The following is a 25,478-nucleotide window of genomic DNA, read 5'->3' on the forward strand; positions in this document are numbered from 1 at the left end:
TCTGTAAAATGGACACAACAGAAGTACCTGGCTCGTAGGGGTGGATTCATGTTAAAGGTCTTAAACCAGCGCCTGGCATTGACAAAGTACGGTATACATGTGTGCTATTACTGTCACCAGTTACCAGGAGGTGACTCTGTGGCAGGCACTGGGCTGGGCAGCCACTAGGGATTCACATCTAGAGGGCAGTCCCCTACCTTGAGAAAGTCATAAAGGGATAAACTGACAATTATGAAGTCATATGGTTAGTGTTGTAGTGTTGTGCAGATAAGCATAGGGTGCTATGGGAACAAAGAGGAGGGGCACCCAGTCTGGGTGGCTTGGGCTCAGAGGAGGTGTGTACCCAGGAAGGCTTCCTGGCAGAGATGTCACTTGATCTGAGTCTTGAGATACAGGTACACGTTAGCCAGGAAGTGAAGAGGGTGGGGTGGTGGGAAATTCTGGCAGAGGAAACAGCTTGTGCAAAGACTTGGAGGGGAGAATATGGATATTTAGGGAACAGACGTGGTTTGCTGTGACTTGCTGGGGTGTGGGTAGGTGGTCTATGAAGCCAGAGGAATGGTAAAGCTTTAACTACACTGGATATTCCAGAACTGCTAAAAAGTTAATATTTTATCAGCTAGGCCAGTGTCCCCAACTTTTAAGATCATGCTCTAAAATACACACACACAACAGGTCCATTATGTGAAGATTTATTCATGAATAAATTATATACATATACACACAAATGTATCGTGTATATTATAAGACACATAAACACAAGCATTTAATTGGATTTTTTTTTTTTTTTGCTATTGAATTGTGTGAGTTCTTTGTACATTTTGGATATCAGCCTCTTATCAGGTAAATGATTTGCAAAAATTTTCTCCCATTTGGTAGGTTGCCTTCTAATTTTGTGGATGGTTTCACTTGCTAAGCAAAAGCTTGTTAGTTTGATGTAGCCCTACTTGTCTATTTTTGCTCTTGTGGCCTTTGCTTTCGGTGCCAAATCATCACCAGGCTGATGCCAAGAAGCTTATCCCCTATATTTTCTTCTAGGGGTTTTATGGCTTTAGGTCTTACATTCAAGTCTTTTTTCCCCTCGTGAATAATTATTTAATATAATTTAGTTGATTATGATATTTTGAAAAGAATTGCCAGCAAAGATCATTTTTAAATTTTTATTTATTTTATTTTTGGCTGCGCTGGGTCTCCGTTGCTACACGTGAGCTCTCTCTAGTTGTGGCTCACGGGGGCGGCTCTCCCTAGTGTTGCGGGGGCTTCCGTTGTGGAGCCCGGGCGGGAGCGGCTCTCCCTAGTGTTGCGGGGGCTTCCGTTGTGGAGCCCGGGCGGGGGCGGCTCTCCCTAGTGTTGCGGGGGCTTCCGTTGTGGAGCCCGGGCGGGGGCGGCTCTCCCTAGTGTTGCGGGGGCTTCCGTTGTGGAGCCCGGGCGGGGGCGGCTCTCCCTAGTGTTGCGGGGGCTTCCGTTGTGGAGCCCGGGCGGGGGCGGCTCTCCCTAGTGTTGCGGGGGCTTCCGTTGTGGAGCCCGGGCTGCAGAGTGCGGACTTGGTCGTTGTGACTCACGGGCTCGGTTGCCCTATAGCACGTGCGCTCTTCCCAGTCCGGGGATGGAACCCATGTCTCCTGCATTGGCAGGTGGATTCTTAACCACTGGACCACCTAGGAAGTCCAAAGATCACTTTTTAAGGTAGCTAACTTAAAAAAAACCTAAAGCAATGTGAGAATCATGTAATAAAACACATGAAATTAAAACCAGAACTTGAAACCATTCATTCTATGTTGGAATCTATAATCCACTTTGAGTTAATTTTTGTGTAAGACAGTGGTCCTGTTCCATTCATTTGCATGTGGTTATTCAGTTTCCCCAACAGAAATAAAAATAATACATATAAACAGAAATCCTGGTACTTTCTCTCCTTTGCATCCAGTGGCTCTTCTTGCGTAGCTCCTGAAATGCATCTCCCTTCTCCCACTTTCAAGCTCACTACTCTATACTGTGGGGTGCATCAAAAGCTGGTACACAGAAGAGATGTGGATTTTTACCTTTAAAGGTCCTTTTGACATTGACATGTGCTGGAATCCCTGCAGTCATTAAAATGAAGATAAAGTTGTATATTGCTAACATTGCAAGCTGTTACTATATTAAAATAATATATTAAAGAAAAGAAAGTGAAGTCACTCAGTTGTGTCCGACTCTTTGGGACCCTACGGACTGTAGTCTGCCAGGTTCCTCCGTCCATGGGATTTTCCAGGCAAGGATACTGGAGTCGGTAGCCATTTCCTTCTCCAAGGGATTTTCCCAACCCGGGGATCAAACCCAGGTCTCTTCGCACTGCAGGCAGACTCTTTACCATCTGAGCCACTAGGGAAGTCCTAAAATAATATATTGCAGAGTTGCAATTGCACTTTGCCCAGGACTGACTGCTTTCCCTGGGTGCAGGATCTTCAGTGCTAAAACGGGGACTGTCCTGAGCAAACCGGGTTACCCTAATAGCACATCTAGTACAATCCTATTGTGTAAGGAATATAAGTGAATGTTTAGGAAGAGTTGTAAGGTAGCTCATCCAAAATATTTGCAGTGGTCAGCACTGAGTGATATGGGGGAAATTACAATCTGCCTTCACTTCTTTGTATTAAGTAATGTATTTGGGGCTTTGCTCACCTGTATTAGATATTTCCTGTTGAGAAACACACGTTATTGTGTGACTTAAAAAAAGAAATTGGCTGCGCCGGCATCACTTTGGTGCTCAGGTTTAGTTGCCCCACAGCGTGTGGGATCCTAGTTCTCTGACCACGATCTCACCCATGTCCCTGCACTGGAGGATGGATTCTTAACCACTGGATCACCAGAGAAGTCCCCTCTGTGCGACTTTTAAAACACGAAGCACATGAACGTCCAGGCTCCGTCGGCAGGCAGGGCAGAGCGGATCGAGGCGGAAGGCCTGGGGCGAGTTCGAGGCAGTGAGAAGTGAGATGGCCTGGACTTGGCATTGGTGATGAGAGGGGAGAGAAAATATGGTTCAAGTGATTAATGAGAGAAAAAGACTCATGAGTTCTCTGATTACTCAACCCTGGGTTCTGAGAAAGAAGGCAGGGGTTTCGACTGCCCGCAGATCCGAGTGGCGCCGTTGCCTAAGATGGACAATCCAAGAGAAATAGAAGCTTATGGACATACTGATAAGCTATGGACACCCAAGAGGAAGTGTAGGCGTGGGGTTTATCACAGGAGCGCAGGGCACTAGCTATTTACAGGCCTGTTTCTTGACTTAAGTCATTATCACCAGCAACCTCCCTTTGAAAAGTTGTCCAGACCGTCAACGGCATGCTCTGCTGGCCTGGAAGTCCCTTCTGACACATGGCCCGATTTGAAAGGAGTTAAGTTTTAAAATGCACTGCAGTAATCCACTGCTATCACTTGTAAGCAGCGAAAGATGACTCATTTGCATTATATGGAAAGTTTCTCTTCTCTTTTAGTAAAAGAACAAACCCAAGAAAGACCTTGCGCATCCCTTTATCTTTCCTCCCCCCTCCAGCGCCAGTGTAGTGATTTCATCTTTTAAACGGACTGATGTTTACCGTAGGGCCCGGTATTTGGTGCATGTTGGGTTTGCTCTTGGGACCGGCGTGCACTCCCCTGTCGCGTGGAGTGTTGTGTGAGCGTAAATGAGGCCGCGCTGTTTGACGGTGCTGCGGCGCCCTTCCGTGCCCTGCTGACTCTGCCCGCTGTTCCCTCGGTGCTGCGGCGCCCTTCCGTGCCCTTGCTGACTCTGCCCGCTGTTCCCTCGGTGGTGAGGGGATGGAATCCCAGCGCTCGCTGCGGGTTCCCTACCTCTCCTTTCGGTGTTTGTTTCATGTATTTTTGAAGCTCTGTTATTAGGCACGTGTAGATTTAGGAGTAACATATTCTCTTCACTAGTTGATCCATTTCTCATTCATTAATACCTTTCTCAGTCTCTGGTAAAATTCCTCGTTCTGAAGGCGCACTTGCTCTGAGTTTAGATGATTTACAGTTAATTAAGTATCAACATAATTGAGTTTAAATCTACTGTTCTGCCGTGTGATTTCTATTTTTCGTTCCTTAATTTCCTTCCCCTTGTCTGGTTTCTTTGGATTATATATCGTTTATAATCCATTTTATTTTCATTCTTTCTTTTCCTTTTTTTCAGTTACACTGCACAGCTTGTGGGATCTCAGCTCCCCAACCAGGGATAGAACCAGGGCCACGGCAGTGAAAGCCTGGAATCCTAACCACTATGCCACCTTGCCACCAGGGAAATCCCTATTTTCTTTTTCAGTAGCTGCTTGAGGGTTAATTATATGCATCTTTAACTAATCACATAATACTTGAGTACTTTGCATATTTATTAGTCAGCGTTCAAACAGAGAAACAAAACCACTGGGAGTAATATATAGCAAGGGTTTATTATAGAAATTTGATCTTATGCAATGGTAGGCAGCTGGCTAAACAGTTTCTAAAAGGCTGGTTTCTTTGTGTCTGGTGCTGGTATATTCCTGGCTGTGAAGGGAAAGACATTGGGAGCAGGAGACGGATTTGAAGTTGGGGAAGAGTAGGGGAGCAGGAACAAAGCGGCACCCACACGTCCTCTCTCACTGTTTCCAAGAGGCCATCTCTGAAGATGTGTTTGACCTAGAGGAGAAACTGCAGGATGATCCAGCAGGAGCTGGAGGGGCTGTGGGCTCAGCTGCCATCTCGTGATGACAGGGTGACCCAGCAGTTAAGTCGCAGTGTATGCGATCTGCACCTGGTGTTACTGCACCAATTTTTTGAGTGACAAAAAAAAAAAAAAAGCAAATGGCTACTGCTTCACTGTACCTACCAGATGTTGTATAAAATGTCTCTAGTGACCCATGCTGACTTGGAACTGTACAGGGAAAGAAACTCTGAGAATACGGTTCCAGCTTAGCTGAGTTGACGCAATGCAAATCCACTACAGCAGAGAGAGTAAGAAGCTGTATTTAACAGTAAGTAGAGTTCCACTCCCATTCTGTCCCTTGGGTGCTACTGTTGCCATGCGTTTTGCTTTTACGTATATTGCAAACCCCACTGTACACTGTTATCATTTTTGTTTATCTTTCAAAGACATCACAAACGAGGGGTGAAAGACCTTCCTGTTTTCTCACACGTGTATCATCTCTCTGTTCGTTCCTCCTGAGTTTAGTTCAGGTTTTCATCCAGAATAATTTCCTGCCACTTGAGGAGCTTCCTTTACTATTTCTTGTAGTGCAGGTCTGCTGGTGACAAATTCTCTCCGCTTTTGTTTTTCTTTTGTGAAGAAGTTATTTCCCTTTCATTGTTTAAAGGGTATTGTTGCTGGCCATAAAATTTTAGGTTGACAATTTTTTTCTTTTTCTTTCAGTGCTTTGGAGAGGTTCCATTGTCTCCTGCTTACATAGTTTCTGATGAGAATTCTTTAAATTCTTATCATTGTTTCTCTGTATGTGACATGTCCTTTTTTCTATGTTTACTTTTTAAATTGTCTTGTTATCACTTGTTTTCAGCAATTTGACTATGATGTATCTCGGTGTGGGGTTTTTATGTTAATCCTGACTGGAGTTTGTTGACGTTGTTGAATCTCTGGGTTTATAATTTTTCTCAAATTTAGAAAATTTCCAGCCATCATTTCTTCAAATGTGTTCTTCTGTCTGTCTTTTCCTCTCTTTCTCTGTCTTTCTTTCTCCTCTCCTTTCCTTCTTGGACTTCAGTTACACTTACATTAGACCATTTGATGTCATATCAGAGATCACTAAGCTCTGTTAATTTTTTTTCCCATCTATTTTTCTCCCTGGGATTCGGGTAGATTATATTGATACACTGAAATGTGGGTCAGTTATCTTTTCTTCTGCAATGTTGATCTCATTTGATAAAATTCTCATTTTACATAGTCTATTTTTCATTTTAGAAGTTCTACTTGATTCCTTTTTATATCTTCCATTCCTCTACTCATTATGATTATATTTTTCTTTAAATATTTGTAATTATAATAACTCTTTAACATCTCTGTATCTAGTCCCATCGTCTCTATCATTTCTGTGCCCATTTTTATTGATTGATTTTTCTTCTGTCTATGGGTCACATTTCCTGCTTTGGGGCATATCCAGCAGTTTCTAACTGGATGCTGGACATTATGGCTGTTACATAGTTGAGTGTCTCAATTTTGTTGTCTTCTTTTAAATAATGTTGGGCTTTGTTGTAACATGCAGCTAGGTTACTTGCACACTATCTTTATCCCTTTGAAGCCTGTTTTCAAACTTTGCTATGGCTGGTCTGGACTAGCCTTCACTCTAGGGATGGCTTAGCCCATGGCTAACACATGACTTCTGCGAACTTTCCACTGAATGTTTGAGGTTTTTGCTGAGTTTTCACCACTCTGGCTGGTTGCAACTCAAATGTTTTCTGACCTGTGTGAGCTCTGGGAATTGTTCCACTTGCAAATTTCAGTTTGTCTTTGCTCTGTCTCGGGGAATTTTACTCTAGTACTTAACAACAACTCTAGAAGGTCCCATGCAAATTTCTGGAGCTCATTTTCTACACAGCTTCCTCCTTTCTGGAACTTTGCCATTCAACTTCTAGCTGTGTCCCTGGACACCAAACTCCAAATGCTCAGTTCAGCAAGATTAGTATGTTCTTCTTGGGTTTCCCTCTCCTTGGACCATGGTCTGAAGTATGACTAGGCAGAAAACCAGGACAATCAGCCCTCTCCCCAACCCCCATTATATTTATCTCTCTTCTCCTTTGGATCACATTCTGCCACACTTGCTTTCCATTGCTTGAAAGCAATTGTTTCATATATTTTGGTCGGTTCTCTAGCTGTTTAGGGTGGCAAGGCAAGCCTAATTCTTGTTACTGCATCATAGTCAGATGCAGAAGTCAGGAACTGACTTCATGAAAGGCTCTCTAAAAGGCTCCTGTTAGATGTTAGCCCTCTCTCATAAAGCCTTCCTAGGAAGGCTTTCTGCCTCTTCTGTGTTTATTGCTATCACATTCTGCCTTGACTTATAATCACAAATACATGTGACTGTCTCAGTGGACTATGAGGGCCTCAAAGGTGGGCACAGAGTCTTTAGTGTCTTAGCAACTTCTCTGAGCCTAGCATGTGATGGGGAAGTGAGCTGGGGATTACGCTGTATGGCTTGACAATGAACTGAAGCGACTCCGATGAGGCAATGGGCACCCCAGTCTGAAAACCTAGGAGGACCGGCTCTCTCCTTTGTGTGATCACCGCTAGGCATCCTCCCAGGTAAAATCACGAGGGTGCACAATTCTCCCTTATTAGGCAGGGGACTGAGGGATTGGTTAAGAGAGCCCAAGCCTGCCCAGACTTGCCAAACACATCATCCTGACCTTAGAGCTCACAAAGGCTCAGATCTTGACACAACGGAAGGGCCTGAGCATAGGTGCCCTGACAGCATCGGACGATCCCCCAGAATGAAGCCAGACCGATTCCCAGGGAGGCAAGTCCAGGCCGAGTGTCCAGGAGCTCAGGCTGCTGCTGCCCTTGCCCACCTTCCCTGGGCAAGGAGCCAGGATAAGCAGTGGCGAGGTCAGGGGCCCAGCCCCAGATCTGTGACTGTGATCAGTGAACTTAGTTTTCGCACCTGCAGAATGAAGCTTCAGAGAGCACGGCCTTTTCCTGCCCTGAAGAGCTGAGCTCAGTGGTAGAGTCTGCCTGACAATGCAGGAGACACGGGTTCAATCCCTGGGCGGGGAAGATCGCATATGCCATGTCAGCCCAGCCCATGTGCCACGATTACTGAGCTTGTGTTTGAAAGCGCAGGAGCTGCAACTACCGAGCGCGCATCCCACAGCTGCTGCGGCCCTAGTGCCCAGAGCAGGTGCTCCGCAGTAAGAGAAGCCACGGCAACGGGAAAGCCCTGCACCGCGGCCAGACAGGAGTCCTCTCTCCCAACCTCACCGCTTGCCACAACTAGACAGAAAGCCCGTGCAACCATGAGGACCCAGCAAGGCCCTAAATAAATAAAACTTTGTTTTTAAAGAGCTGGGTTCTGGCAACTGATGGGTTGAAGGTCCTGGAAGTCTCTGCTTCCCCAAGGTGGTGATTCTGGGCTTCCAATAATCGATGGTTCTGGGACATTGGCTTTTGGTGGTTCTGTGATCAGAACAACTTGTAGCTCTCGAACAATCCATGATGCTCCGGCCCTACCCTTCCATGGTGTCGATTCTATGACTCTGTTTTGGGGCTCTGTGACCCTGGGGCATCCATGGCATGGATCTTCATCAGCAGACGCGGCCCTGGTGCGCTAGGACCCAGCTTTCTGTCTGCTTGAGAACTCGAACCTGCTCCTCACTCATTGTTCCCAGAGTCATTAACTCCTAGTGATTCACTCACAGGAGCTAGAGAGAAACAGAGGTGCAGGGAACGCCGGCCCGGCTGCCCTGGGACTGAAAGGGCTGATTGTCTGTCTGCCTGAGAAGGGCCTTGTGCTTGGCTGTCTGGTGAGGGCCTGGCAGGGCCGGGCCGGGCACCCCCGCACCGGGCACCCCCGCACCGTGCCCAGACCAGACAGAGGTCTGCCCTCCCAGCCGGCTTCCCTGGTGATGCGCCTGTGTCCCAGCAGAAGAGGTGAGCAGGAGGGCAGGCGGGGGCCCATGGCTAGTTTCTGGGGCCGCCTGAGCCTGGGCTTGAGCCTGTCCGGCTGTCCCCGGGCGGGGCCCCTGGTTCTCTGCCGGGTTTCCCGTCGGAGCCCATCTGGGGCCGCCGTGCAGCTCTCAGAAGCCCTCCGGGCCTGGTTATCTGGCCAAGACCTCTGAGCACATCTGGTGGAGTGTCTGTTCCCGTTTCACTTCCCTCTAAGTGAGGGTCCACATGCTGCCCCCTGACCCATCGGCCTGTGGGTGGGGGACACGCCCTCGATAACCTTCATCTCATCCCTGACCCGTGGCTGCTCTAAGGTCAGATCCTGGCACACGGGGACAGGCTGGAGGAGGAGGGCCGAGGGGTCTGAAGTGACCCCCGCTCTGGTCCTTGTTCCCGGGTGGCGCCTCACGTGCCCTCTCTGGGCTTCGAGCTCTTTAACCTGTAAAATGGGAGTGTGATGCCGCCCTCGCGGTGGCTGTGGGGAGAAATCCACGGGCATGTGTGGGCCAAGTGCTCTGGGCTTCCCTGGTGGCTCGGATGGTAAAGAATCCACCTGCCAGTGCAGGGTTCAATCCCTGGGTTGGGAAGATCCCTAGAGAAGGGAATGGCAACCCACTCCAGTGTTCTGGCCTGGAGAATCCCATGGACAGAGGAGCCTGGCGGGCTGCAGTCCAGGGGGTCGCGCAGAGTCAGACACGACCGAGCCACTAAGAACATTGCTGTGCAGCAGACAGCAGGGTTAGTTCTCCAGCCTCTGGGGAGGACGCCCTGTGGGCCTGCCTCTCCTGGAGGGAGCACAGACGCACACACGCGCGTGGATGGAGGCCCAGGAGGTCACTGCCGCTGCGGGGTTCATTTGCAAAGGTGCTCTTACATTTCCTGGCTAGAAAGCTTGCATGTTTCCCTTTCCTGAGAGGCAAGTCGGTGGCAAAGCCAGCGGGGATGAGCCTGAGAACACGGCTTTCCATTCCGCTGACGACCTGGGGCCTGCTCAGGCCCCCGCGTGTTGCCCGCAGGGTCCGGCAGGAAAGGGTGCACTTCTCTGCAGCTGCCCTTCTTGCCTGAGGCCTCTTTTGACCTCTAGGGTCAAATACTCACTGTTGGCTGCTAAAAATGGATCTCTTTTTACATGTTATTATGTGGGGTTACACACACACGCATCCCCCATGGCTCCGTCTCTCTGAAACTGATGAGCAGGGTGAAGACCAGCTCTGCAGGGTCCTCCCAGAACCCCCTGTTTCGCTGATACTCATGGTGGTCTTGCTGGTTCCCTTGACAACATGTACATTGCTTTTTTGACTTTTATCATCCAGTCAGGACCACAAATTTTCTGTTCTAGAGTTTTGTAACTGCGTGGCATTTTAGATAATGTGTTTGTACTCTATTGTGGAGAGTGAAAGGACTGTGTTGAATAAACCTAGGATTAGAGTGCAAAAACAAAATAATAATGCCATTTGCAGCAACGTGAATGGACCTAGAGATTATCGTACTAAGTAAAGCAAATCAGACAAAGACAAATATCATATGATGTCACTTACATATGTGGAATCTAAAGAAAATGATATGAATGAACTTATTTACAAAACAGAAACAGACTCACAGAGTTTGAAGCCAAACATACGGTTACCAAAAGGGAAATGTTGGGGGAAGGGAGAAGTTAGGAGTCTGGCATTAATAAATACGCTTCTGTATATAAAATCCACCATCAACACGGACCTGCTGTACTCAACACTCTATAACAACCTACATGGGCAGAATCTGAAAAGAATGGATGTATGTACATGTAAAACTGAATCACATAGCTCTGCACCTGAAACTAACACAACATTATAAATCAGCTATTGCTGTTGTTTAATCACTAGGTCGTGTCCAGCTCTTTTGAGACCTAATGCACTGTAGCCCGCCAGGCTCCTCTGTCCATAGGATTTCCCAGGCAAGGATACTGGAGGAGGTTGCCATTTCCTTCTCCAGAGGATCTTCCTGACCCAGGGATTGAACCTGTGTCTCCTGCATTGCAGGCAGATTCTCTACCACTGAGCCACCAGGGAAGCCAAAATCAATTATACTCCCAAATAAAATAAAAATTAATTTTTAAAAATAGAATAAAATAAGGAAAGTGATGGTGATTCCCCTGGCCGGGGTTGCTATGAGGCCTGAGTGTAATCAGGTGTAGCCCCAAGTGACCAGCTTTATAGATGGCAGCTCTAGGGTTTAGCTGAAAGTCACAGGACTCATGTGACCTGTTTGAATCTCGCCTTAGCCCCTCGTTGGCCGAGGGGCCTTGGGCCAACCACTTGGCCTTTCCTGCCTCAGTTTCCTCTTCTGTCAAATGGGGCTGATACGGACATAGTGAGGATTAAATTTTTCAAAACGTAGGTCATGTCGCACAAGGCCTGGCACACGGTTGACCTCAGTCAGTGGAGCCAATAGCACTATTAAATATTCCTCCTGATAACCTGAGGACCCAGCCTGCCTGGACTTCATTCATGAATGTCTCAGAAACACGTGTGCCTGGGGGGTGTGCAAGATGGCCTTGGGGAGAGACTCTGGCCGCAGAGCGGGCAGCATGTATGTTGGAGCTTGGGACTTCTTTATATGGAAGGAGGCGAGCATCCTGCACCCCTTGCCCAGTTGGCCCCACCGGAATTTCTGGATTCCTAAGTCATTGGTGGAGAGGCACCCCTCCTCACCCCTGGAGTTTTCTGGGACAGGTTTGTCTCTGTTTTGGTGCCTTGTTGTGGGGTTTCCATGGGGCTGCCTGAGCTTGGCGATTGCCTTCGTCTTGGCTGTAACACTCCTGGTACCAAAGCTGGTTCATCTTGCGGGGTGAGGAGGAGCGAGGAGGTGCAGCCAGCTCTGGGTCAAGGATGGAAAAACCTGTAGCGGATCAGCATGGCTGGGCCCAGGTGAGCGAGGAGAGGCCGGGCCGGAATGCGGTCCTGAGTGCGTCACTGCCCAGCTCTGAGGCCAGCCTTCTGTTCCTTCCCTGTCCCAGTCCCAAGGGCCAGCCTCCCAGAGGGACTGGGAGTGAGTACGGACCCGGTACCTATCAACAACCTTAGACCTGCAGATGATACCACCGTAATGGCAGGAAGTGAAGAGGAACTAAGAGCCTCTTGATGACGATGAAAGGGAAGAGTGAAAAAGTTGGCTTAAAACTCAATATTAAAAAAGCTAAGATCCTGGCACCCAGTCCCATCACTTTGTGGCAAATAGAAACAGAAAATGTGGAAGCAGTGAGAGATTTTCTTTTCTTGGACTTCAAAATCACTGTGGACAGTAACAGCAGTCATAAAATTAAAAGACGCTTGCTCCTTGGAAGGAAAGCTGTGACAAACCTAGACAGCATATTAAAAAGCAGAGGCATCATTTTGAAGACAAAGTTCCATATAGTCAAAGCTAACGTTTTTACAGTAGCCATGTACAAATGTGAGAATTGGACTGTAAAGAAGGCTGAGCACTGAAGAACTGATTCTTTCGAACCGTGATGCTGGAGAAGGCTCTTGAGAGTCCCTTGGACTGCACGGAGATCCAACCAGTCCATCCTAAAGGAAATCAACCCTGAATATTCACTGGAAGGACTGATGCTGAAGCAGAAGCTCCAATACTTAGACCACCTGATGAGAAGAGCCGACTCCTTGGAAAAGACCCTGATGCTGGGAAAGACTGAAGGCAAAATAAGCAGAGAGTGGCAGAGGATGAGATGGTTGGATAACATCACCGACTCAACGAACCTGAATTTGAGAGAACTCTGGGAGATGGTGGAGGACTGAGGAGGTGGCATGCTGCAGTCTGTGGGGTTGCAAAGACTTGCCCACGACTTGGCAACTGAACAACGACCACCTAGACTCTGAAAACATGCATTTATTCCTTTATTCATTCACTCAAGGTTTCACTGAAATTCATCTATTACACATCAGGCCCTTCTCTGGCATTTGGAAAAACAGTGGCTGACTTGCCCTCAAGCAGCCAACAATCTGGAGGACCTGGTCTAACGACAATGCAAGTGAAACACCAGTGTTGTGAAAACTTTTCTGTGTGACCCTTTAAAGAATATGATGGAAACAAAGAACCTTCTCCCAGAAGATGTAATAAGCACATGCATGTGAAATTTGATCTAGAGTTTAGGATGTTCACAGGTTCCCCTGACACCCAATCTAGAACCCAGATCAAGAGATGCTGAGTCATAATGGGAAAGAGCTGAGTGGGCCAAGCAGGAAGCTGTTGAAGGGCAAATTGAAGGAATGTTTCTTGGTCTAGGAATGCAGGAAAGACTTCCTGAAGGAATTCACAATGACTCATTCAACAAGCATTTATTGAACACCTACAAAATGCCATCCATTCGTGATATACCAATGAACAACAGAAGCAAGGTCCTTACTCTTTGGAGGTCACGGTTTGGTGGGGACAGACAAAGATATAAATAAATAGGTAAACACAATGTCTGGAGGTGATGGGGTGCCTGCTTTAGGGGGAGTGCCAGCGAGAGGGGACAGTTTATGGAAGGGCTCTAAGGTGGGCATGAAAATGCAGTGCTTGAAGAATGCTTGAAAACAGCATTGTTCTGGATACATCCCTTGTCCATGCTGGAGCCAAGCGAGTGGGATGAGATGGAATTAGAGAGACCAGCAAGTGACAGATGACACAGGCCTCGTGGTCCCGGGTAGGAATTAGAATTTTACTGCGAGGAGAATGGGAAACCATTTTTCTCTTGAAGTTTAAAATTTTAAATCTTCATAAATGGAAGCGTGCAGTCTTTTTATGCCTTCCCCGATGGCTCAGTGGTAAAGAATCCACCTGCCAATGCAGGAGATGTGGGTTCAGTTCCTGGGTCGGGAAGATCCCCTGGCTAAGGAAATGGCAACCCACTCCAGTATTCTTGCCTGGAGAATCCCATGGATGGAGGAGTCTGGGGGGCTACAGTCCATTGGGTCGCAGAGAGTCAGACACGACTGAGCGGCTGAGCGAATAGAAACATACAAAATTTTATGGCTGCTTTTTTTCATCCAACAATGCTGAGCGATGTGGTGTGAACTTAGCTAATTTGTTTCCAGTGCTATATAGAATTATTTGGGCACATGAATATCATATTTTATTTATTCATTCTCATATTGATAGACTTAAGGTTTCATCCTGTTTTTTACTATTTCAACTGCTTCTGAAATAGAGGAATTAATGGGTTTGTGCATTTCCGACATTATAAAAAGTTGCCAGATGGCTCTTTAAAGCTGGCATCCTAATTTATATTCCCATAAACAGCATCTGAAAGTTCCCACTTCTTTATATCCTTGCCAATTGTTGATATTGTCAGCCTTTTAAAATTTTGACAGTGCTTTGGGTGTAAAATGGTAACTCACTTTAATTTGTGTTTCCAGGATTACTAGTGAGGTTAAACATGTAATTTTGTATTTATTAGTTCTTGGAGTTTCTTGTGAATTGTCTGTTCATATCCCTTGTCCATTTTTTTTGACAAGGCTCTCTTTTTAAAATTTGTTTATATATTCGAGTTACTAATCCATTGTCTTTCATAAATGTTGCAAATGTCTTCTCCCATGCTGCTTGATGGGGGGTTTTAAGAAGAGGAGTGACGTGATCTGATTTACATTTTTAAAAGATAGCTCCGGCTACGGGGTGAAGAAGGGGAGATAAGGGTGATGAGTATGAGTGGATACAGGAAAACCAGTGAAGAGGTCATGACAATACTGGTCCAGGGCTAGAGGAGGGTGACCTGGAGTAGGAGAGGAAATGGAGAAAAGTGGGCAGTTCCAGAGTAGATTTTGGAGGTAGAGCTGGGAGAACTTGGTGCTAGATGGGGTGCAGGGTGAGAAGAAAAGATAGGGATCAGAATGACTCTTAGGTTTTTTCAGCCAAACAACTGGGTAGGTGATGGTGCCACTGAGTGTGGTGGAGAATGGCAGGTGGAGAAACAAGTTTAGGCTGAGAGCTGGGGAATAAATGTTTCTGTTTTCAACACATTAATCTTGAGGCAATCTGTAGATATCTAAGTGTAAATCAAGTAGGTAGTTGAGGTTAAAGTGTCTGGCTGCAATGTGGGAGACCTGGGTTCGATCCCTGGGTTGGGAAGATCCTCTGGAGAAGGAACTGGCAATCCACTCCAGTATTCTTGCCTGGAGAATTCCTTGGACAGAGGAACCTGGTGGGCTACAGTCCACGGGGTAGCAAAGAGTCGGACACGACTGAGCGACTTCACTTTCACTTTCAGGGCAAATAGCCAGGGCTAGGGCTAAATATTTGGGAGTCAGCAACATGTTGAGGGAATTTAAAGCCACAAGACTGGATAAGATGGAAATAACAAGAGATCCCTGATGGCTCAGATGGCAAAGAATCTGCCTACAATGCAGGAGACCAGGGTTAGATCCCTGGGTCAGGAAGATCCCCCGGAGAAGGGAATGGCAACCTACTCCAGTATTCTTGCCTGGGAAATCCCATGGACAGAGGAGTCTGGTGGCAGGCTATAGTCTATGGGTCACAAAGAATCAGACACGACTGAGCAACTAACACACACACACAGCCAACATTTGGAGGTTGAGCAGAAGTGGAGAATCAATAAAGGAAAGTTGCCCTAGAATATAAACTCCGTGGGGCAGAGCTTTGTTCTGTTGACTGCCTAGTACCTAGCATAGGGCTTAGCAAGTGGTAGGCTCTGAGTAAATATTTGTTGAAGAAGCACATGAAAGAATAAAGGAATGAATGAAGAGATTGAGAAGGAGTGGTCAGTGACATAGGAGGAGGAGAATAAGGTATCATAGAAGCCAAGAAAAAAGTTTCAAGAAGATGGGAACAGTCAGCTGTGTGGAATGTTGTCAAAGTTGCATAAGAGGTAGACCGAGAAGTGACCATTGGGTTTGGCAACACAGAGGTCATCAGTGACCTTGATAAGAGTAGCTGAGACTTGAAAGATGAGGAGATTGCCAGAGCCTATGAGGCAGGGGGTAGAGTGGGGGTGGAGGGTGAGAGAGAGGAGATCTCCCAAGCAGTGAGAAATGCAAGGATGTGAAAATGCAGGAAGACAAGTGGGACTGGTTCATGTCACTACAAGTTATTCCAGCTGACGGGAGGGTGAGAGAGTGGCCAGGAGAGAAGAGGCTACGAGTATGAGAAGGCAGGGTTTGGGAGAGGGTTGAGGACAGCCTCAACTAAAGAGCCTCTTGATGAAAGTGAAAGAGGAGAGTGAAAAAGTTGGCTTAAAGCTCAACATTCAGAAAACTAAGATCATGGCATCCGGTCCCATCACTTCATGGCAAATAGATGGGGAAACAGTGGAAACAGTGGCTGACTTTATTTGGGGGGGCTCCAAAATCACTGCAGATGGTGACTGCAGCCATGAAATTAAAAGACACTCCTTGGCATGAAGGTTATGACCAATCTAGACAGCATATTAAAAAGCAGAGACATTACTTTGCCAACAAAGGTCCGTCTAGACAAGGCTATGGTTTTTCCAGTGGTCATGTATGGATGTGAGAGTTGGGCTGTAAAGAAAGCTGAGCACTGAAGAATTGATGCTTTTGAACTGTGAACTGTGGTGTTGGAGAAGACTCTTGAGAGTCCCTTGGACTGCAAGGAGATCCAACCAGTCCATCCTAAAGGAGATCAGTCCTGGGTGTTCATTGGAAGGACTGATGTTGAAGCTGAAACTCCAATACTTTGGCCACCTGATGTGAAGAACTGACTCATTTGAAAAGACCCTGAGGCTGGGAAAGATTGAAAGAGGGAGGAGAAGGGGATGACAGAGGATGAGATGGTTGGATGGCATCACCAACTTGATGGACGTGAGTTTGAGCAAGCTCCAGGAGTTGGTGATGAACAGGGAAGCCTGGCGTGCTGCAGTCCATGGGGTTGCAAAGAGCTGGACGTGACTGAGCAACTGAACTGAACTGAGGACAGCATCCGGTGGTTTTATTTATTTTTTTTAAACTTTATTATGTATTTATTTTATTTCATTTTGGGCTGCATAGGGTCTTCCTTATGCATGGGCCACTCTAGCTGTGTCTGGGCTTCTCACTGTGGTGGGGTCTCTTGTCGTGGGGCCCTGGCTCTGGGAGGCTGGGTCTCAGCAGTTGGGGCTGGCAGGCTCTAGAGCCTGGGTTCAGTAGATGTGGTGCAAGGGTTCAGTAGACCTGCAGCAAGTGGAATCTTCCCGGATTGAAGCCATGTACCCTTCTCTGGTACGCAGACTCCCAACCAGGGGACCACCAGGGGAGTCCCTAGCCCAGCAGTTTTAGAAGACAGTCACTTGGGCCTGAGTTAAGGGGAATCATCGATTGTCTAGATGGTATTCATGATTCCAGGGTCAGAATTACGATTCAAACTGCTTTAAGCAAAAAGCAATTGTTTTTTCCCAGGGATAGATCCTGACTTCAGATACAAGACTTGGCCTCTCTCCGGTCCTCCTTTCTTTGTGCCGGCTTCCTCGTCGGGCAGGCTGGTCTCTCCCGAGGGGCAGGAGAGCTGCCTTCGGGTCTAGGCTTCCATCTTACATCCTCCACAATCCCAGGGGGAGTGCCGGACTCGCTGTCACTCTTGCAACCAAACGGGCGTCTCATTGGTGCTGCCTGGGGGTCATGTGTCATATCTGAGCCCATCACTGTGGTCAAAGGGACGGTGCTCTTTTCTGATTGGCCAGGGCTGGTCATATGCCCATTCCTATAGTTGAGGATGGAGGTGAGTCTAGAGGAGGCAGTTTTCTTTTGCAAAGTCAAGGTACCATCAGGAAGGCGATCAGGACTACGATGCTGAAGAAGCAAACCTAAAATTCAGTAGTTACCTCGCACGAAAGTGTGTTGCATTTGTCGAATGTCAGAATATTCTTAAAAAGAAATTACTTTTAGAGACTCCCTAATCCAGTGTTGTCAGTAGAAGGAGGCTCTGAGCCACAGATGTGACTTTTTTCTAGTGCCCACATTAAAAATGGGACGGAGAAACACGTGAAATTAACTTCAGTCATGTCTTTAACTCCTTAGCTCATCCTATTGTATTATCAATGCAAGAAGTGTTAATGAGATAGTTTGCATTCTCTCTTCATACTGAGTCTTCAAAATCTGTATTTTACACGTATAACACCTCTTCGAATGCTTAAATTTCTTCAGAAACATTTCATCTGTGTTTAGATTTTTATCAAATTTACAATGAAGGTGGGACATCAGCTCCAACTCTAGGTGTGAAGCTGACCAGAAAATTATTTATAATCCAGCTTAAGTAACACCTGTACTCGGAAAGCCCGATACGTTTTTTTAAAGTTTTATTTTTCAGGTAAACAAAATTAAATTCTAAAAGCTCCATGTCAAAAACAAAACCTGAAATTCTTTTGTTCCAAATGATGCTAATTTTCCAGTGACTGATGGTGTATCAGTTTTAAAATTCATGTTAATTAAAAACAAATAAAATCTGTAATTCAGTGTCTCCGTCTCTCTAGCCGCATTTCAAGCGAGCGGCTGCCGTATTGAACAGCCAGTGCACCCTAATCCGATAAGCTCGCCTGATGGAGGGGGTCATGAGGTCCAGGGAGGGAGCAGTCTGGCCAAGGACACTGAGCTGAGTGGGATCAGGGCCAAGGTCTGCTGACGCTGTCAGGGGCGTCTCACTCCTCTTCACCAAATGCCCTCTTTGGAGCAGGTGTTGAACACTGAAGCAGCAACTTAGAAGTGGATTTAGAAAGAGAAGCCTTTCCTCGTTTCCCACTTCTCAGCAGTGAGAGTCCCAGGCTGCAGAAGCACAGCCTCTGCTAGTAAGAGTCCAACTTGCTCAGGCTGTAATTTTTTTCTTAATTAAAAAGATTGTTTATTTATTTAGGCTGTGCCAGGTTCTAGTGGCGACACACAGGATCTTTAGCTGTGGTGTGCGACCTCTTAGTTGTGGCATGCGGGATCTAGTTCCCTGACCAGGGATCACCCCAAGCCTCCTGCGTTGGGAGTGCGGAGTCTTAGCCTCCGGACCACCAGGGATGTCCTTGGACTGCAAACTTCTAAGTATTCCTTTATCTTATGTTCATCTTGTCTGTGGCCACCACCACTATCAAATGATGTGTCTGTGGAATGATATACATGATGCTAGCATGTGTTACTGAGCACCCACTGTGTTCCAAGTACAGCAAGCAGCCTCAGGAACACTGAGATGATGCCGGCCAGCTCCCGTCCTCAGGGAGCGCACCATCTCGTCCCGGGAGGACGAAGTGGTGATGTCATCATTTAGGTTGCCCACAGGGTAGTTCAGGCGGCACTTGTGGGAGTGAGCACATTGCATGCCTCTTGTACAGAAACATCAGCAGACAGCCTCTGGCGCTGGTTGAGTCCTCGCGAAAATTCACAGGGAGCCCACACCTGGCACCGCTGGGTGCTGGGCCTCAGCCTGCGGGTGTGGGGGTGTTTGGGTACCAGCCCAAAGTCTAGGAGGGGTTGTTTTGGTTGTTAACGATTAGAACTGAGAGGGGCTATTGTTAGGTGATGTCTCAGCTTGCTGGTGTGTGGTGTTGGCTCGGTCCCATAGGGTGGGTGTTACCGTCAATTAGCATTGCTTCATTGATGAGAACATCACTTCATCTCTCCGCGGATCACTCACAGCAGCATCCTTCTCTCTTTGTCTCCTTCTTCCTCTCTCTCTCTCTCTCTCACACACACACACAGGCTACATAATTTAATTTGCGGAGCCCAGTGCACAATGAAAGTGCAGGGTCCCTTGTTCAAAAATGACGAATTTCAAGCTGTTGAAATTAAAGCAGAGCATTAACCCAGAAGTGAGTTTGCACGGGGGGCGGGTTGGCTGCCGGGCCTCGTGACCTGTGCAGTCACCCGGGGCTTCACACTCACAGGGTCCCTGCTCTTGGCATTGGGCTTGTGCCTTCCCTTCCCCTCATTTGCTGTGAACGAAGTCAAAAGTGCATCAATCAGTGCCAAGATTTGAGGTCTGTTATCTCGTGTCGTCTGTTGACACCTTGATGTAGACAGTGACTGTCCTGCCCGCCTTATAGACGCAGAGGAGGGTCTGGCACTGGAACCCAGAACTCAGCTGAGGCCAAGGCTTGGGCTCACTTCCCCTGAACACCCACCTCTAAGAGGAATAAGCCACCTGATTCTTGGTCTCCTTCCTGTTTTTTTCCTTAATATTCTTTTCCTCTGAAGGAAATGGGGAACCTGGTAGAATAATGGAATCACCAAATTCCTCTAGCTGTGTGGGGGGTCACTCTTCCCTTCAGTGAGTCCCCACCATGGGGACCCATGGTGTCCCCACCCGGACTGAATCACTAAGGATTCCCAGGGGGGTGTGTCTCTGATTTGCCTCCTGCAGCTGTCTTTGTCTCTCTAGCCCCACCTGGACTCAGAAGCAACTCATCTTCCTTTAACTTCTTCCCAAGGTACCACTCATCTGAGCAGCACAGGCTTTTACTGAGATTTGGGGTCATAGAGGGAACTGCATCCCAGAAGAGCAGACAGCCGGAAGGTACCATTAGATGCTCATCCTCTTAGCCATCTCCAGGCCCCCTTCACCTCCCAGGGCTCCTTTCTGATCAAGGGTTCCCTTGAGTACCTCCTGACTTCTCCCCCTTTCCTCCCCAGCTCCTAGGATGCTTCCCTCCCCCTTTCTTGTGTATCCATCCATCCATGCATTCGTTCCTCATTAAGCCGTCTATTAATAGTACGTGCCAGGCACTGTGTTTGGTGCTGAGATTCAGGAAAGAAATGGCGGACGAGACTCTACCCCCACGGACTCCCAGTCTGGTGGGAAGACGGACCTGAAATATTGGAAACAGACACACAGATAAGCTTCTGCATTTTGGTTGTGATGGGTCCCATGAAAGCAAAATGTGGAAAATTAGAACAAGCTGGGGAAGACCCAATTTAGACCGCATGGCATTTAAGCTGAGATCTGAAAGGTGAGTGGGGGGGTGGATCAGCTTGGGAAGAGTGTCCCTGATAGAGGGTGCAAGGTGAACAGGGACCCAGGAGTCCCTGGGGGAAGTTGGTGAGGGGTGGTTTGTGGAGTAGAAGGGTGCCCCGGGTGTCTGGTCGATAGTAAGCAAGGAGGAGAGCAGAGAAGGAGTCAGTGTGTGTGTGGGGGGGGGGGCGCGCAGAGGGTGCAGGGTTCTGCAGCCCTGGAAGAGGGCTGGGATGTAATTTCCAGTTTAGCAGGAAGGGATCGGAAGCCTTTGAGCCTGGGAGTGATGGGATCTGAATTACATTTCAGGAAAGCTTCATCTGGCTGTTGGCTGGCGGATGAACAGGATTGAAAGGACAAGAGTGGACGAGGGGGACAATGGCAGACAGTTTCAGGGTTTGTGTGATGGATGAGGGTGCCTGGGTCTCGAATGGTGGTGACAAAGTCAGAAGAGGCAGACAGAGCTGCCGTTTATTCTGGAGGTAGACCAGTAGTCCGTGTGTGGTGCCTGGTGATGGGAAATGGTTTCTGTATTTTTGGGGTTTCCCCTCTCATCTACAGCCCAGTCGCACTCCTTGCCCAGCCTTCAGACATGTGACCCAGCCACCCAGGGCACTGAGTGCAAAACTGTGTTCCTGGGTATTCGAGGAGAAGGAGAAGGGCTGCTGAACCCCTTGGAGGATAATAAAGAGCCAGTCATCAGATGGTGGAGGTTCAACAGGATGACCTTTGATAATCCTATTTTCTCACAAAAAACTTAAAAGATTGATGATGAGGTCATGTATTGACAAGGAGCAGGTATCTTAAATACCGTTAGTGGGAAAATCCACAGGCAAATCTTATTTTTGGAATGTACTTTAGGGTTACCTATTTAAATTTAAAATGTGCATGACTATAGCTTTGGTTCCTTAGAAATCTCTAGAGAAATGAGTAGGTACCTGCATGTATGTCAGGTTGGGTGAGGATTTTCAAGGCACCAGTGTTTGTATATCAGAGACTGTAAACAACCTACATATCCATCAGTTATGGACAGGTAGACAAACTGTGATCCACCCACAGAGATACTATACAGCAGTTAAAATAACTGCATAGATCTCCTTATACCAACATGAAAAGATCTCCTAGGTCTGTGAGTAAGTGAAAAAACAAAACAAGTTTCATGTCAATACAGTACATACATTATGACATCTAATATGTGAAAACAAAAACCTGAAAGAATGCTGCCTATTTCTAAGTGTGTTAAACACACACACACCTGTGCAAAATGCGTAGGAAAAGGATTCAAAGGAATGATGCTAAACTCCTCATGTGGACCCTGATGGACGAGGACGGCCCTGGGGCGGGTGGTGCTTAGAGATCTGCTGACCTTGCGTGTTCCGTTTGAAGATGTCACCCCGACTTCCATATTTGTGCATACCTGGTATAATTAAAAAGTTAAAACTAATCTATATTCATTGCAAAGCCTCTGAAAGTACAGCTATGCAAATGAAGGGTAAAATACCTATATTACCTCCCAAAGATAGCTGTTATTAAGATCTTACTACACATGCTTCTCATCTTTCTATATTTTCTTATTTCTTATTTTCTCAAAAATAAAAATAATAACTCTTAAACATACTACTTTATGACCTGCTTTTTAATAGTATATTTTGAGTGTCTCTCCATGTCATCAAATATTCTCTCAAGCCAAGTTTTCTTTTTTTACTTTTTACATATTTTTATTTTCATTAATTAATACCAAAGTATAGCTGATTGACAATATTGTGTTAGTTTCAGGTGTTAAGTGAGTTAGTACACATACATATATATATGTATATTTTAGATTCTTTTCCCTTATAGGTTATTATAAAATATTGACTATCATTTCCTGTTCTCTACAGTAGGTCCTTGCTGGTTATCTATTTTATGTGCAGTAGGGTGTATATGTTAATCTCAAACTCCTGATTTATCCCTCCCCACTTTCCCCCCATGAGTTGCTTTTCCCCCATGAGTTGCTTTTCAATGTCTGTGGGTCTGTTTCTGTTTTGTATAAAAATTTATTTGTATCACTTTTTTTAGATTCTATATGTAAATGATATCATATGATATTTGTCTTTCTCTGTCAAACCAAGTTTTTTTTTTTTAATGGGTATATTTAATGGCCTGTGCTGCTTGCATTTACCACCATGCATTTAAATCCCCATATAGCTCATTTATATTCTTTCTTTGTTATCTACAACCTTGTAAGTGTGTCTTAATTCAGCTGTCCAGTTGTTTATTTAGGACCGTTTTATTCGGAAACTATGTGGGTGAAGCTATTTTAAAGCCTTTGATTCACAGTGCCCAGTCGCCTTCCATAAATGGGAACCCACTGCAGATTGCCCAAGGCAGGATGTTCCCGACAGGTCCCCTTTGCCTCAAGGCTTTTCAAGAATAGCTTCTTATCCAGAGAGCATCAGCGGCGTTTCCCTCATAGGAACCTTCAGAGACAGAGGAGATGTGCCTGGTCTAGGTTGGTCTTCAGAGGCAGAGCTGCCCAGATGACCTTCTGAAGTCCCTTCCGGAACTGACCTGCTGTTGTTCCAGTAACAAGAAGACAAAGCATAAGACTACGCTTTCAGGCATCACGTCTACAGTTGGTTACTAGAGAAGTTTCTCTGAACGTGTAGACTGCCCGAAACCACCAGGAGGAGACGCAGCGCTCTCCCGAGCGTGGAGTGGCTCTTGGTGTTGCCTCTCCAGCGGCCACTGTCCGTGCTGATCGTTCTTCTCTTCCTTTGGGAGAGTAAGAGGGAGGGAATGCTGTCTGAGTGGGGGTGGGCGGGGGAAGGGACGGACTGTGCAGCCTGCATCAAGGTTAGCTGTGACGTGTGGCTGGGAGGGCCAAGGCCCCTGGGAGCATCTTCAAAGACCCTGCCCTCGGAGAGCCCAGTTCCAGAGTCAGGTTCCCTTGAGGCCCACAGAGACAGGGTTCCGGCACGAATGTGCTTTACTTCCGAGGGCAGCCACCTCAAAAGGTAGGCTGTTGTTTAGTCGCTAAGTTGTGTCCTACTCTGCAACCACATGGACTGTAACCCGCCAGGCTCCTCTGTCCATGAAATTCTCTAGGCAAGCCTACTGGACTGGGTTGTCATTTCCTTCTCCAGGGGATCTTCCCAGACCAGGGACTGAACCCTTGTCTCCTGCATTGGCAAGTGGATTCTTTACCACTGAGTGGCCTGGGAAGCCCCCAAACATGAGTATACCTCCCCAAATAAGATGCTTGGCATTTTGAAGGGCCAAGGAGGAAGGGTTCTGCAGCGAGCCCCAAAGAGGACCAGTTAGACTCTGAGTTTTCCCAAGGGCTGGAGCAACCTTGCCTGTGAGCTATGGCATCTGCCCCTGGCTCCAAGGACAGGCTTGGGGAAGGCTCCTCCAGCAAATCCTTGACTTACCATCCTTTATACAACCTGTCCAACCCACCTTTCTCAGGACAGTGCACACACACATGGATAGAAATATCCATCGGACTTCCCTGGTGGGCCAGTGGTTGAGAAACCGCCTGCCAATGCAGGGGACACTGGTTCAATCACTGGATCTGGAGGATTTCACATGTTGTGGATCAGCTAAGCCTGAGCACTGCAACTTCTGGTACACACACACCCTAGAGTCCACGCTCGGCAGCAGAGAGGGCCCCAGCTCATTGTAACGAGAGCAAGTCCGCAGCAGCCATGAAGACCCAGTGCAGCTGAAAAAGCAAGCAGGAATCATCTGTGTGACCCAGTCAGGGCATGAGCAGCAACTACCAGGTCTGCAAGCCCCCACGGCTTCTCCTGTGTTGGTCCCTGCTGGGTTTTCTGCAAATACTAAGTGTATTAAGAAATACAATAAAAAAATTCCCTGGCAGTCCAGTGGTTAGGACTCAGAGCTTTCACTGCCATAAAATACTGCAATGAAATGATAGTGTCATTACTGACTCTCTCACCCCCTCCCCCGATTCAATCACCCTAAGCTGCAGAGATCTCTCAAATACATTCCTTTCCTCCTGTTCCCATGACCATCGCCCCCGACCAAACCCTCATCACCGCAGTAGGAGTGAACACTTATATAGACCTTATTATCATGACCTAGGCATCATTCTTCCGCATTTTAACACTTGTGATTTTGTTTGATACTCACAAGCCGCCAGAGAGGCAAAGCCTCATGGCCGGTCTCCCCTCTCCAGTCTCTCTGTGGATTCCACACCATCCTCATGGTCACCAGAGAGTGTGGGTGCCCGTGTGTGGTAGTTGCATTTCCTGTTCTATGTTTTTTACATTTTTGTTTGTTTGTTTTGACTGTGTTGTTTGGCATGCAGCATCTTAGCTGCCTGACCAGGGATCGAACCCATGTCCCCTGCAGTAAAAGTGAGGAGCCCTAACCAATGGACTGCCAGGGAATACCCTGCATTTCCTTTTTTAAATTAAGGACATTCATGTAAAATCAAATCCTTTATGATTATACAATGGAAGTGACAAATAGGTTCAAGGGATTAGATCTGATAGACAGAGTACCTGATGAACATGGACGGAAGTTTGTGACATCGTACAGGAGGCAGAGATCAAGACCATCCCCAAGAAAAAGAAATGCAAAAAAGCAAAATAGTTGTCTGAGGAGACCTTACAAATAGCTGAGAAAAGAAGAGAAGCTAAAGGCAAAGGGGAAAAGGAAAGATATACCCACTTGAATGCAGAGTTCCAAAGAATAGCAAGGAGAGATAAAGCCTTCCTCAGCGATCAGTGCAAATAAATAGAGGAAAACAGTAGAATGGGAAAGACTAGAGATCGCTTCAAGAAAATTACAGACACCAGGGGAACATTTCATGCAAGTTCAGTTCAGTTCAGTTCAGTCGCTCAGTCGTGTCCGATTCTTTGCGACCCCATGAATTGCAGCACGCCAGGCCTCTCTGTCCATCACCAACTCCCGGAGTCTACCCAAACCCATGTCCATCGAGTCGGTGATGCCATCCAACCAT

At 47.0% G+C, this 25,478-nt stretch overlaps 1 long non-coding RNA gene and 1 other non-coding gene across 3 annotated transcripts; both read left to right on the forward strand.

Moving 5' to 3' along the window:
• The first annotated feature begins 308 nt into the window (after positions 1-308).
• LOC145540380 (uncharacterized) lies at positions 309-21,954 on the forward strand. Of its 2 annotated transcripts, none has more exons than XR_014078343.1 (4): positions 309-395; positions 19,986-20,071; positions 20,254-20,504; positions 20,816-21,954. It is a non-coding gene; the product is annotated as an uncharacterized LOC145540380 (long non-coding RNA). The 2 variants fall into 2 exon arrangements; XR_014078342.1 differs by having other exon boundaries at positions 20,268-20,504.
• Positions 21,955-23,090: 1,136 nt separating this feature from the next.
• On the forward strand, positions 23,091-23,300 carry LOC145544083 (small nucleolar RNA U3). The gene has a single exon (XR_014081302.1). It is a non-coding gene; the product is annotated as a small nucleolar RNA U3 (small nucleolar RNA).
• Positions 23,301-25,478: the final 2,178 nt, after the last annotated feature.

The sequence above is a fragment of the Giraffa tippelskirchi genome, chromosome 3 (genome assembly GCF_054371585.1).
Source record: "Giraffa tippelskirchi isolate mGirTip1 chromosome 3, T2T-mGirTip1v1.2.pri, whole genome shotgun sequence".
Taxonomy (NCBI): domain Eukaryota; kingdom Metazoa; phylum Chordata; class Mammalia; order Artiodactyla; family Giraffidae; genus Giraffa; species Giraffa tippelskirchi.